Consider the following 12,515-nt stretch of genomic DNA (forward strand, 5'->3'; position numbering starts at 1 on the left):
TACTGGATAGGTTACAGTAAGACGGTAGTCTCAAATATCCCAGACTTTGGAGCATCACAAGCTAGGCAGCAAACGAGGATGTTGTGTTTACAACGCTCATGTTCAGCTAGGGAGGATGTTGTGTTTACAACGCTCATGTTCAGCTAGGGAGGATGTTGTGTTTACAACGCGCATGTTCAGCTAGGGAGGATGTTGTGTTTACAACGCTCATGTTTAGCTAGGGAGGATGTTGTGTTTACAACGCTCATGTTCAGCCAGGGAGGATGTTGTGTTTACAACGCTCATGTTCAGCTAGGGAGGATGTTGTGTTTACAACGCTCATGTTCAGCCAGGGAGGATGTTGTGTTTACAACGCTCATGTTCAGCTAGGGAGGATGTTGTGTTTACAACGCTCATGTTTAGCTAGGGAGGATGTTGTGTTTACAACGCTCATGTTTAGCTAGGGCAGCAAGCGGCTACAGCAGGGTCGTTACGGGTAACGAGCTTCCCCTTTCCGACTCGTCCTCTGACCCACAACTGACGCTGCATCTCGTACAGACTTGTTCAGATGGATCATTGACACATTTCTGGAAGCAACCCATCTGTCCAGAGAAACTTGGAAAGTGGCAGAAAGTCCTGCTAGCCACTGGTTTCAATTAGTCTCCATTCAAGGCCATTTAACACGTACTGGCAGTACCAAGTAGCAGTATTACCAAACTTTACCTCCTCACTTCTCCACTCCAACTCCTTAGTCCTGCGTCGCTCGTGATCAGCCCTGTTTAATAAAGACGACAGGCTGAAGCGAAGGCCCTTGGCTTAATATTCCTCAAGCTGAGCACAGTTAACCTGTGGGAGGGTCGAGGGAGAATGTTCTGGAACACGCAGTGGGGGGGGGCTGGCCGGGGCCTGCCTGGCTACAGAGGGGAGCTGAGCCGCAATGTGTAAGGGGGAGAGCTTCAAAAGGTTCAAAGGCACCGCAACATATGTGGCGGTTTAGGGAAGGGCGTAGGAGGCCATAAAAATGTGTCGCTTGCGGGGAGTGCAAGCTGCATGTTGAACACACCCGGCACACTCTTCTCACACCATTAAAGTAGGCTAGTATCAGGCGTAGACATGTACGAATCGACGTAGCGCAATAAAAACACACATTTGCAAACTGACACTACATCATAAAGTGCTTTAAGAAGAGCGTATGAAAATAACAGCAAATGTAGCCTGACAGCAAGGCTATACAATAAACCAAGTGGCAGAAGTTATGAAGAAAAACAATAAAATATATCAGAGAGGCTGTAACTTAGCAGACCTGAGATGATCACTACACTCCCTGTAACCTCCTGTAACCTCCTGTAACCTCCTGTAACCTCCTGTAACCTCCTGTAACCTCCAGGATACCATAAACACATTCCACACCTGAGTCTCCAGTGGAGGCCCTGCGACATGAGTTTACAACAAGTCAACATCCCTCGGAAGGAGAGGAGGCTTTTGGACCCCCCCCCCCACCGCCAATTCAACGGGCTTTATCGGCATAGGAAACAGACAGTATGTTTACATTGCCAATGGAATAGACAACACAAATATACAATCAGTAAACACTACACTCACAAAAGTTAATATAGACATTTCAAATATTATAGTCTCTCCCCCCATTTCCGCCACACTAGAGGTCGACCGATTATGATTTTTCAACGCCGATACCTATTATTGGAGGACCAAAAAAAGACGATTTAATCGGTATCGGCTTTTTTTGGTCCTCCAATAATAGGTATCGGCGTTGAAAAATTATGACAATTACAACAATACTAAATGAACACTTATTTTAACTTAATATAATACATAAATAAAATCTATTTAGTCTCAAATAAGTAATGAAACATGCTCAATTTGCTTTAAATAATGTGAAAACACAGTGTTGGAGAAGAAAGTAAAAGTGCAATATGTGCCATATAAAACGCAGGAAAGTGCTGTTTGAATGAATGCTTACGAGCCTGCTGCTGCCTACCACTGCTCAGTCAGACTGCTCTGTCAAATATCAAATCATAGACTTAATTATAATATAATAAACACAGAAATACAAGCCTTAGGTCATTAATATGGTCAAATACGGAAACTATCATTTCGCAAACAAAACGTTTATTCTTTCAGTGAAATACGGAACCGTTCCATATTTTATCTAACGGGTGGCAACCCTAAGTCTAAATATTGCTGTTACATTGCACAACCTTTAATGTTATGTTCATAATTATGTAAAAATTAATTACAGTCTTTGTTAGGAAGAAATGGTCTTCACACAGTTCGCAACGAACCAGGAGGCCCAAACTGCTGCATATACCCTGACTCTGCTTGCACAGAACGCAAGAGAAGTGACACAATTTCCCTAGTTAATATTGCCTGATAACATGAATTTCTTTTAACTAATTACGCAGGTTAAAAAAAATATATACTTGTGTATTGATTTTAAGAAAGGCATTGATGTTTATGCTTAGGTACATTCGTGCAACGATTGTGCTTTTTTCGCGAATGCGCATTTGTTAAATCACCCGTTTGGCGAAGTTGAAGTAGGCTGTGATTCGATGATAAATTAACAGGCACTGCATTGGTTATATGCAACGCAGGACAAGCTAGTTAAACTAGTAATATCATCAACCATGTGTAGTTAACTAGTGATTATGTGAAGATTGATTGTTTTTTATAAGATAAGTTTAATGCTAGCTAGCAGCTTACCTTGGCTCCTTGCTGCACTCGCATAACAAGTGGTCAGCCTGCCACGCAGCCTCCTCGTGGAGTGCAATGTAATCGGCGTCCAAAAATTATGATTACCGATTGTTATGAAAACTTGAAATCGGCCCTAATTAAAATCGGCCATGCCACCCCTGGACATGTGTTGACAAACGGGCTCTGCAAAATGAACACTGCTGAACAGGCCAGTGACTGGTAGTGTAACTGGGTTCAACACGTTTTCTCCAGTGACTAATCTAGAATGTGCCAAAGACTCATGGCTCACACAAACTCCAATGTACTCATTCTGAGAGCTTGGATTTCAATACCCCACCCTCTCACACATGTTCACACCGATATACACACACACACACTAATGTAAACTTCCATTGGTTGTCTGAAAGGCTCCTTCACATGCCAGAGTGCTTAAAATGACAAGTAGCTTGCTATTTACCATACAGACACTCAACAAGGAAACGAGGACGGACATGGCAGAATATATCTGAAAGGAAGATTAAGAGAGAGAGAACGAACAGAAAAGTGTTGTTTACATAAAAACGTACAGTGTATGAAGATGGGGGAGGTTGACGCCAAGCCACCCAGAGAATAGCTTCTGTAAGGTCATGGCCCGATTCACAAAACATTTTCTTTAGGAAGAAAATAAGTTCATAAAGTGCCAATTCCTCAAAAATGTTTTTAGAAATTCATAGTTTCTTAGGAACTTGGTAAAAATCTTTCTTAAGAAGATTCAGTGAATCGGGCCCCAGTTGAGGAACCGGAACTGATTAGTTCCCCAGTTGCCCTGATTCGTTCCCCAGTCTCCTTGAACTATCCCTCCAGTGTGTACTATAGTACAGCATTGTGTTCATTAGGGCATGCAACGGAAAACAGAAATGGGCATGTCCAGATAGGCCTTGTTCTTCCTTGTTCTTCTTGTTTTGGTCCATTTTCTTCCGTTTTCTACCTAATAAACACAACCCAGGCAATGTTCCCGCTTAATTCTTTTTTTGGGGGGGGGGCACTGAGCAAATTTTTGGTCTTGTGAGTGGAAACTTTAAAATTGTGAGAATTTTGTGCAACTTCTAGCGCTAGTTTCCTGTGAACTCTGAGGCAGTACCATTACAGTTTTAGACAGTAGCCAATAGGCTGTTGTGGCGATCACAATGTAGCCCTACCAACAAAACCAATGGAGCAAATCACAGAACATTTCCCCATGGAAATAGCTTTTCATTTATATTATATAGCCTACAGTAGTCTATATGTGGTGACCAATGCAGGTCTACAGTAGTCTATATGTGGTGACCAATGCAGGTCTACAGTAGTCTATATGTGGTGGTCAATGCAGGTCTACAATAGTCTATATGTGGTGGTCAATGCAGGTCTACAATAGTCTATATGTGGTGGTCAATGCAGGTCTACAGTAGTCTATATGTGGTGGTCAATGCAGGTCTACAATAGTCTATATGTGGTGGTCAATGCAGGTCTACAGTAGTCTATATGTGGTGGTCAATGCAGGTCTACAATAGTCTATATGTGGTGGTCAATGCAGGTCTACATTAGTCTATATGTGGTGGTCAATGCAGGTCTACAGTAGTCTATATGTGGTGGTCAATGCAGGTCTACAGTAGTCTATATGTGGTGGTCAATGCAGGTCTACAGTAGTCTATATGTGGTGGTCAATGCAGGTCTACAGTAGTCTATATGTGGTGGTCAATGCAGGTCTACAATAGTCTATATGTGGTGGTCAATGCAGGTCTACAATAGTCTATATGTGGTGGTCAATGCAGGTCTACAATAGTCTATATGTGGTGGTCAATGCAGGTCTACAATAGTCTATATGTGGTTGTCAATGCAGGTCTACAATAGTCTATATGTGGTGGTCAATGCAGGTCTACATTAGTCTATATGTGGTGGTCAATGCAGGTCTACAATAGTCTATATGTGGTGGTCAATGCAGGTCTACAGTAGTCTATATGTGGTGGTCAATGCAGGTCTACAATAGTCTATATGTGGTGGTCAATGCAGGTCTACAGTAGTCTATATGTGGTGGTCAATGCAGGTCTACAGTAGTCTATATGTGGTGGTCAATGCAGGTCTACAGTAGTCTATATGTGGTGGTCAATGCAGGTCTACAGTAGTCTATATGTGGTGGTCAATGCAGGTCTACATTAGTCTATATGTGGTGGTCAATGCAGGTCTACAGTAGTCTATATGTGGTGGTCAATGCAGGTCTACAGTAGTCTATATGTGGTGGTCAATGCAGGTCTACAGTAGTCTATATGTGGTGGTCAATGCAGGTCTACAGTAGTCTATATGTGGTGGTCAATGCAGGTCTACAATAGTCTATATGTGGTGGTCAATGCAGGTCTACAGTAGTCTATATGTGGTGGTCAATGCAGGTCTACAATGCATGAGACTTTTAAAAAGGTTTTTACATTATGAAGGACTTGACATTAATTAAATTATGTTTTACTTGGTCTATAACACCATGGGACAAATAGGTGACTGATGTTTTACCTGGTCTATAACACCATGGGACAGATAGGTGACTGATGTTTTACCTGGTCTATAACACCATGGGACAAATAGGTGACTGATGTTTTACCTGGTCTATAACACCATGGGACAGATAGGTGACTGATGTTTTACTTGGTCTATAACACCATGGGACAAATAGGTGACTGATGTTTTACCTGGTCTATAACACCATGGGACAAATAGGTGACTGATGTTTTACCTGGTCTATAACACCATGGGACAAATAGGTGACTGATGTTTTACCTGGTCTATAACACCATGGGACAAATAGGTGACTGATGTTTTACCTGGTCTATAACACCATGGGACAGATAGGTGACTGATGTTTTACCTGGTCTATAACACCATGGGACAGATAGGTGACTGATGTTTTACCTGGTCTATAACACCATGGGACAGATAGGTGACTGATGTTTTACCTGGTCTATAACACCATGGGACAAATAGGTGACTGATGTTTTACCTGGTCTATAACACCATGGGACAGATAGGTGACTGATGTTTTACCTGGTCTATAACACCATGGGACAAATAGGTGACTGATGTTTTACCTGGTCTATAACACCATGGGACAAATAGGTGACTGATGTTTTACCTGGTCTATAACACCATGGGACAAATAGGTGACTGATGTTTTACCTGGTCTATAACACCATGGGACAAATAGGTGACTGATGTTTTACCTGGTCTATAACACCATGGGACAAATAGGTGACTGATGTTTTACCTGGTCTATAACACCATGGGACAAATAGGTGACTGATGTTTTACCTGGTCTATAACACCATGGGACAAATAGGTGACTGATGTTTTACCTGGTCTATAACACCATGGGACAAATAGGTGACTGATGTTTTACCTGGTCTATAACACCATGGGACAAATAGGTGACTGATGTTTTACCTGGTCTATAACACCATGGGACAAATAGGTGACTGATGTTTTACCTGGTCTATAACACCATGGGACAGATAGGTGACTGATGTTTTACCTGGTCTATAACACCATGGGACAAATAGGTGACTGATGTTTTACCTGGTCTATAACACCATGGGACAAATAGGTGACTGATGTTTTACCTGGTCTATAACACCATGGGACAAATAGGTGACTGATGTTTTACCTGGTCTATAACACCATGGGACAAATAGGTGACTGATGTTTTACCTGGTCTATAACACCATGGGACAAATAGGTGACTGATGTTTTACCTGGTCTATAACACCATGGGACAAATAGGTGACTGATGTTTTACCTGGTCTATAACACCATGGGACAAATAGGTGACTGATGTTTTACCTGGTCTATAACACCATGGGACAAATAGGTGACTGATGTTTTACCTGGTCTATAACACCATGGGACAAATAGGTGACTGATGTTTTACCTGGTCTATAACACCATGGGACAAATAGGTGACTGATGTTTTACCTGGTCTATAACACCATGGGACAAATAGGTGACTGATGTTTTACCTGGTCTATAACACCATGGGACAGATAGGTGACTGATGTTTTACCTGGTCTATAACACCATGGGACAAATAGGTGACTGATGTTTTACCTGGTCTATAACACCATGGGACAAATAGGTGACTGTAAATTGTATTGGGTTGTATGATGCAAGAAAGCACTTACAAAATACAATTATTATTACCATACAGACAATTAGACAATGAAGGCTATCCCTCTGCCTATTGGCTTATTTGCATATTCAAGCCTGTCCTAAAATACAACACTGCCCTTTAATTAAGACATAAGCTTTTTTACCTGACTGGGTTTTTCAAGGACAGCTTGAAATGTAGCCGACACGTTTTGTTCTCTTGTAGGAAGCAGTTACTCCCCATTGCTGACCTCTACTTATCTAGAACTGGGCTGATAACTCACTAACTAGCAAAGAATATCAACAAATGTGCAGCTCTGCAGTCTGAACTGATTTGAAAAGCGCATTCACTCGCGGGTGATTAAAAGACTGCTTGTGGGCTACCCCCACCAATAGAATTCTACTAATTACTGTGAGATTCAGGATGTGTCGTTTTAAGTCTGCTAAGTACTGTGAGATGCAGGATGTGTTGTTTTAAGACTGCTAAGTACTGTGAGATGCAGGATGTGTTGTTTTAAGACTGCTAAGTACTGTGAGATGCAGGATGTGTTGTTTTAGGTCTGCTAAGTACTGTGAGATGCAGGATGTGTTGTTTTAAGACTGCTAAGTACTGTGAGATGCAGGATGTGTTGTTTTAAGTCTGCTAAGTACTGTGAGATGCAGGATGTGTTGTTTTAAGACTGCTAAGTACTGTGAGATGCAGGATGTGTTGTTTTAAGTCTGCTAAGTACTGTGAGATGCAGGATGTGTTGTTTTAAGTCTGCTAAGTACTGTGAGATGCAGGATGTGTTGTTTTAAGACTGCTAAGTACTGTGAGATGCAGGATGTGTTGTTTTAAGTCTGCTAAGTACTGTGAGATGCAGGATGTGTTGTTTTAAGACTGCTAAGTACTGTGAGATGCAGGATGTGTTGTTTTAAGACTGCTAAGTACTGTGAGATGCAGGATGTGTTGTTTTAAGACTGCTAAGTACTGTGAGATGCAGGATGTGTTGTTTTAAGTCTGCTAAGTACTGTGAGATGCAGGATGTGTTGTTTTAAGTCTGCTAAGTACTGTGAGATGCAGGATGTGTTGTTTTAAGTCTGCTAAGTACTGTGAGATGCAGGATGTGTTGTTTTAAGACTGCTAAGTACTGTGAGATGCAGGATGTGTTGTTTTAAGTCTGCTAAGTACTGTGAGATGCAGGATGTGTTGTTTTAAGACTGCTAAGTACTGTGAGATGCAGGATGTGTTGTTTTAAGTCTGCTAAGTACTGTGAGATGCAGGATGTGTTGTTTTAAGACTGCTAAGTACTGTGAGATGCAGGATGTGTTGTTTTAAGTCTGCTAAGTACTGTGAGATGCAGGATGTGTTGTTTTAAGTCTGCTAAGTACTGTGAGATGCAGGATGTGTTGTTTTAAGACTGCTAAGTACTGTGAGATGCAGGATGTGTTGTTTTAAGTCTGCTAAGTACTGTGAGATGCAGGATGTGTTGTTTTAAGTCTGCTAAGTACTGTGAGATGCAGGATGTGTTGTTTTAAGACTGCTAAGTACTGTGAGATGCAGGATGTGTTGTTTTAAGACTGCTAAGTACTGTGAGATGCAGGATGTGTTGTTTTAAGTCTGCTAAGTACTGTGAGATGCAGGATGTGTTGTTTTAAGTCTGCTAAGTACTGTGAGATGCAGGATGTGTTGTTTTAAGTCTGCTAAGTACTGTGAGATGCAGGATGTGTTGTTTTAAGACTGCTAAGTACTGTGAGATGCAGGATGTGTTGTTTTAAGTCTGCTAAGTACTGTGAGATGCAGGATGTGTTGTTTTAAGACTGCTAAGTACTGTGAGATGCAGGATGTGTTGTTTTAAGTCTGCTAAGTACTGTGAGATGCAGGATGTGTTGTTTTAAGACTGCTAAGTACTGTGATATGCAGGATGTGTTGTTTTAAGTCTGCTAAGTACTGTGAGATGCAGGATGTGTTGTTTTAAGTCTGCTAAGTACTGTGAGATGCATGATGTGTTGTTTTAAGTCTGCTAAGTACAGCAGTGCGTTTCTCTCTGGCTTGGGATTGTCTTGTGTGCACATTGAGGTCTACTAAAGTTTCAGATGGGATGAGGTCTACTAAAGTTTCAGATGGGATGAGGTCTACTAAAGTTTCAGATGGGATGAGGTCTACTAAAGTTTCAGATGGGATGAGGTCTACTAAAGTTTCAGATGGGATGAGGTCTACTAAAGTTTCAGATGGGATGAGGTCTACTAAAGTTTCAGATGGGATGAGGTCTACTAAAGTTTCAGATGGGATGAGGTCTACTAAAGTTTCAGATGGGATGAGGTCATGAGGCCAAGTTGCAACACGTAGCCTTCCTTAAACTCTAATCCTAAATGGCCCTTTAAACATTTATGGCTGTTGCATTTTTAACAGCTCTAATATATAATATCACCTGTGTTCTCTCCCTCCCCCACTGTGTTCTCTCCCTCCCCCACTGTGTTCTCTCCCTCCCCCACTGTGTTCTCTCCCTCCCCCACTGTGTTCTCTCCCTCCCCCACTGTGTTCTCTCCCTCCCCCACTGTGTTCTCTCCCTCCCCCACTGTGTTCTCTCCCTCCCCCACTGTGTTCTCTCCCTCCCCCACTGTGTTCTCTCCCTCCCCCACTGTGTTCTCTCCCCCCTTCTCCTCCACTGTGTTCTCTCCCCCCTTTCTCCTCCACTGTGTTCTCTCCCTCCCCCACTGTGTTCTCTCCCTCCCCCACTGTGTTCTCTCCCCCCTTCTCCTCCACTGTGTTCTCTCCGCACGGCAAGTGGTACCGGAGCGCCAAGTCTAGGACCAAAAGGCTCCTTAACAGCTTCTACCCCCAAAGCCATGAGACTGCTGAACAATTAATCAAATGGCCACCGGACTATTACATTGACCCCCCCCCATTTGTTTTGTACACTGCTGCTACTCCCTGATTATTATCTATGCATGGTCACTTCACCCCTACCTACATGTACATATTACCTCAACTAACCTGTACCCCCACACACTGACACGTTACCGGTACCCCCTGTATGTAGCCCCGTTATTATGTTACTTTTTATTGTTTTTTACTTTATTAAATATTTTTTTAAACTCTTCTTCAACTGCATTGTTGGTTAGGGCTTGTAAGTAATCATTTCGCGGTAAGGTCTACACCTGTTGTATTCGGCCCATGTGACAAATAACTTATGAAATGAGATTAGGAAGGAAGGGAACAAGTCGGCCTGTCAGCTCTCAACATGACAAAAGAGGGTTTTCCCCTCTCTGCACTTCTCTACTACAACACCTCCATCTCTCCCTCATCTCAGTCTCAGAGGTGTTGTGCAGCTGCATCATTCTCTCTCTGCTGCTGCCCTGCTCTCCTAATCTCATTAAAGAAGCCCTTTCCTGTGACACTGACCTCATCAGAGCGAGACCAAATCGGACCAGAAAGCCGCCCTGCACGCCTGTTAACCTGTCAGTATACCGGTCTGTCACGGCCACAACAGAACCAGCTCCCCTGTCCTCCTTCCTCATGACACAGCAGCTGTCCTGTTCCCTCTCTATGGCAGAGAGCCAGAGTAACAGCAGCACAATCTGGTATCCCACAAACACTATTAAGAAACGGTCCTTGAGTGACACATTATCTACATTATCATTTTACTCAGGTCTGTACCACAATGGTCACCAAATATTTCCCCAATTAGTGTTGGAATGAAATATACTGGGGTGTGAGAGGATTACAGGACGGCGCTGCAGTGGATAGCTGCCATTTAACGATTACAGGATGGAGCTGCAGTGGATAGCTGCCATTTAACGATTACAGGATGGCTTCGCAATGGATAGCTGCCATTTAACGATTACAGGATGGAGCTGCAGTGGATAGCTGCCATTTAACGATTACAGGATGGAGCTGCAGTGGATAGCTGCCATTTTACGATTACAGGATGGCTTCGCAATGGATAGCTGCCATTTAACGATTACAGGATGGAGCTGCAGTGGATAGCTGCCATTTTACGATTACAGGACGGAGCTGCAGTGGATAGCTGCCATTTAACGATTACAGGATGGCTTTGCAGTGGATAGCTGCCATTTAACGATTACAGGATGGAGCTGCAGTGGATAGCTGCCATTTTACGATTACAGGATGGCTTCGCAGTGGATAGCTGCCATTTAACGATTACAGGGCGGAGCTGCAGTGGATAGCTGCCATTTAACGATTACAGGGCGGAGCTGCAGTGGATAGCTGCCATTTAACGATTACAGGGCGGAGCTGCAGTGGATAGCTGCCATTTAACGATTACAGGATAGAGCTGCAGTGGATAGCTGCCATTTAACGATTACAGGATGGAGCTGCAGTGGATAGCTGCCATTTAACGATTACAGGATGGCTTTGCAGTGGATAGCTGCCATTTAACGATTACAGGGCGGAGCTGCAGTGGATAGCTGCCATTTAACGATTACAGGATGGCTTTGCAGTGGATAGCTGCCATTTAACGATTACAGGGCGGAGCTGCAGTGGATAGCTGCCATTTAACGATTACAGGATGGCTTTGCAGTGGATAGCTGCCATTTAACGATTACAGGGCGGAGCTGCAGTGGATAGCTGCCATATAACGATTACAGGGCGGAGCTGCAGTGGATAGCTGCCATTTAACGATTACAGGATGGCTTCGCAGTGGATAGCTGCCATTTTACGATTACAGGATGGCTTCGCAGTGGATAGCTGCCATTTAACGATTACAGGGCGGAGCTGCAGTGGATAGCTGCCATTTAACGATTACAGGGCGGAGCTGCAGTGGATAGCTGCCATTTAACGATTACAGGATGGCTTCGCAGTGGATAGCTGCCATTTAACGATTACAGGATGGAGCTGCAGTGGATAGCTGCCATTTAACGATTACAGGATGGAGCTGCAGTGGATAGCTGCCATTTAACGATTACAGGGCGGAGCTGCAGTGGATAGCTGCCATTTAACGATTACAGGATGGCTTCGCAGTGGATAGCTGCCATTTAACGATTACAGGATAGAGCTGCAGTGGATAGCTGCCATTTTACGATTACAGGATGGAGCTGCAGTGGATAGCTGCCATTTTACGATTACAGGATGGCTTCGCAGTGGATAGCTGCCATTTAACGATTAGGGGATGGAGCTGCAGTGGATAGCTGCCATTTAACGATTACAGGATGGAGCTGCAGTGGATAGCTGCCATTTTACGATTACAGGATGGAGCTGCAGTGGATAGCTGCCATTTAACGATTACAGGATGGCGCTGCAGTGGATAGCTGCCATTTTACGATTACAGGATGTCTTCGCAGTGGATAGCTGCCATTTAACGATTACAGGATGGAGCTGCAGTGGATAGCTGTCATTTAACGATTACAGGATGGAGCTGCAGTGGATAGCTGCCATTTAACGATTACAGGACGGAGCTGCAGTGGATAGCTGCCATTTTACGATTACAGGACGGAGCTGCAGTGGATAGCTGCCATTTTACGATTACAGGACGGAGCTGCAGTGGATAGCTGCCATTTAACGATTACAGGATGGAGCTGCAGTGGATAGCTGCCATTTTACGATTACAGGATGGAGCTGCAGTGGATAGCTGCCATTTAACGATTACAGGATGGAGCTGCAGTGGATAGCTGCCATTTAACGATTACAGGATGGAGCTGCAGTGGATAGCTGCCATTTTACGATTACAGGATGGAGCTGC

The 12,515-nt window shown here is 43.5% G+C and overlaps 1 protein-coding gene across 3 annotated transcripts in view; it reads right to left on the bottom strand.

Moving 5' to 3' along the window:
* LOC106584692 (zinc finger protein 609) overlaps positions 1–12,515 on the bottom strand; it is a 215,446-nt gene that overhangs the window by 108,696 nt on the left and 94,235 nt on the right. The window lies entirely within an intron of this gene.

The sequence above is a fragment of the Salmo salar genome, chromosome ssa23 (genome assembly GCF_905237065.1).
Source record: "Salmo salar chromosome ssa23, Ssal_v3.1, whole genome shotgun sequence".
NCBI lineage: Eukaryota > Metazoa > Chordata > Actinopteri > Salmoniformes > Salmonidae > Salmo > Salmo salar.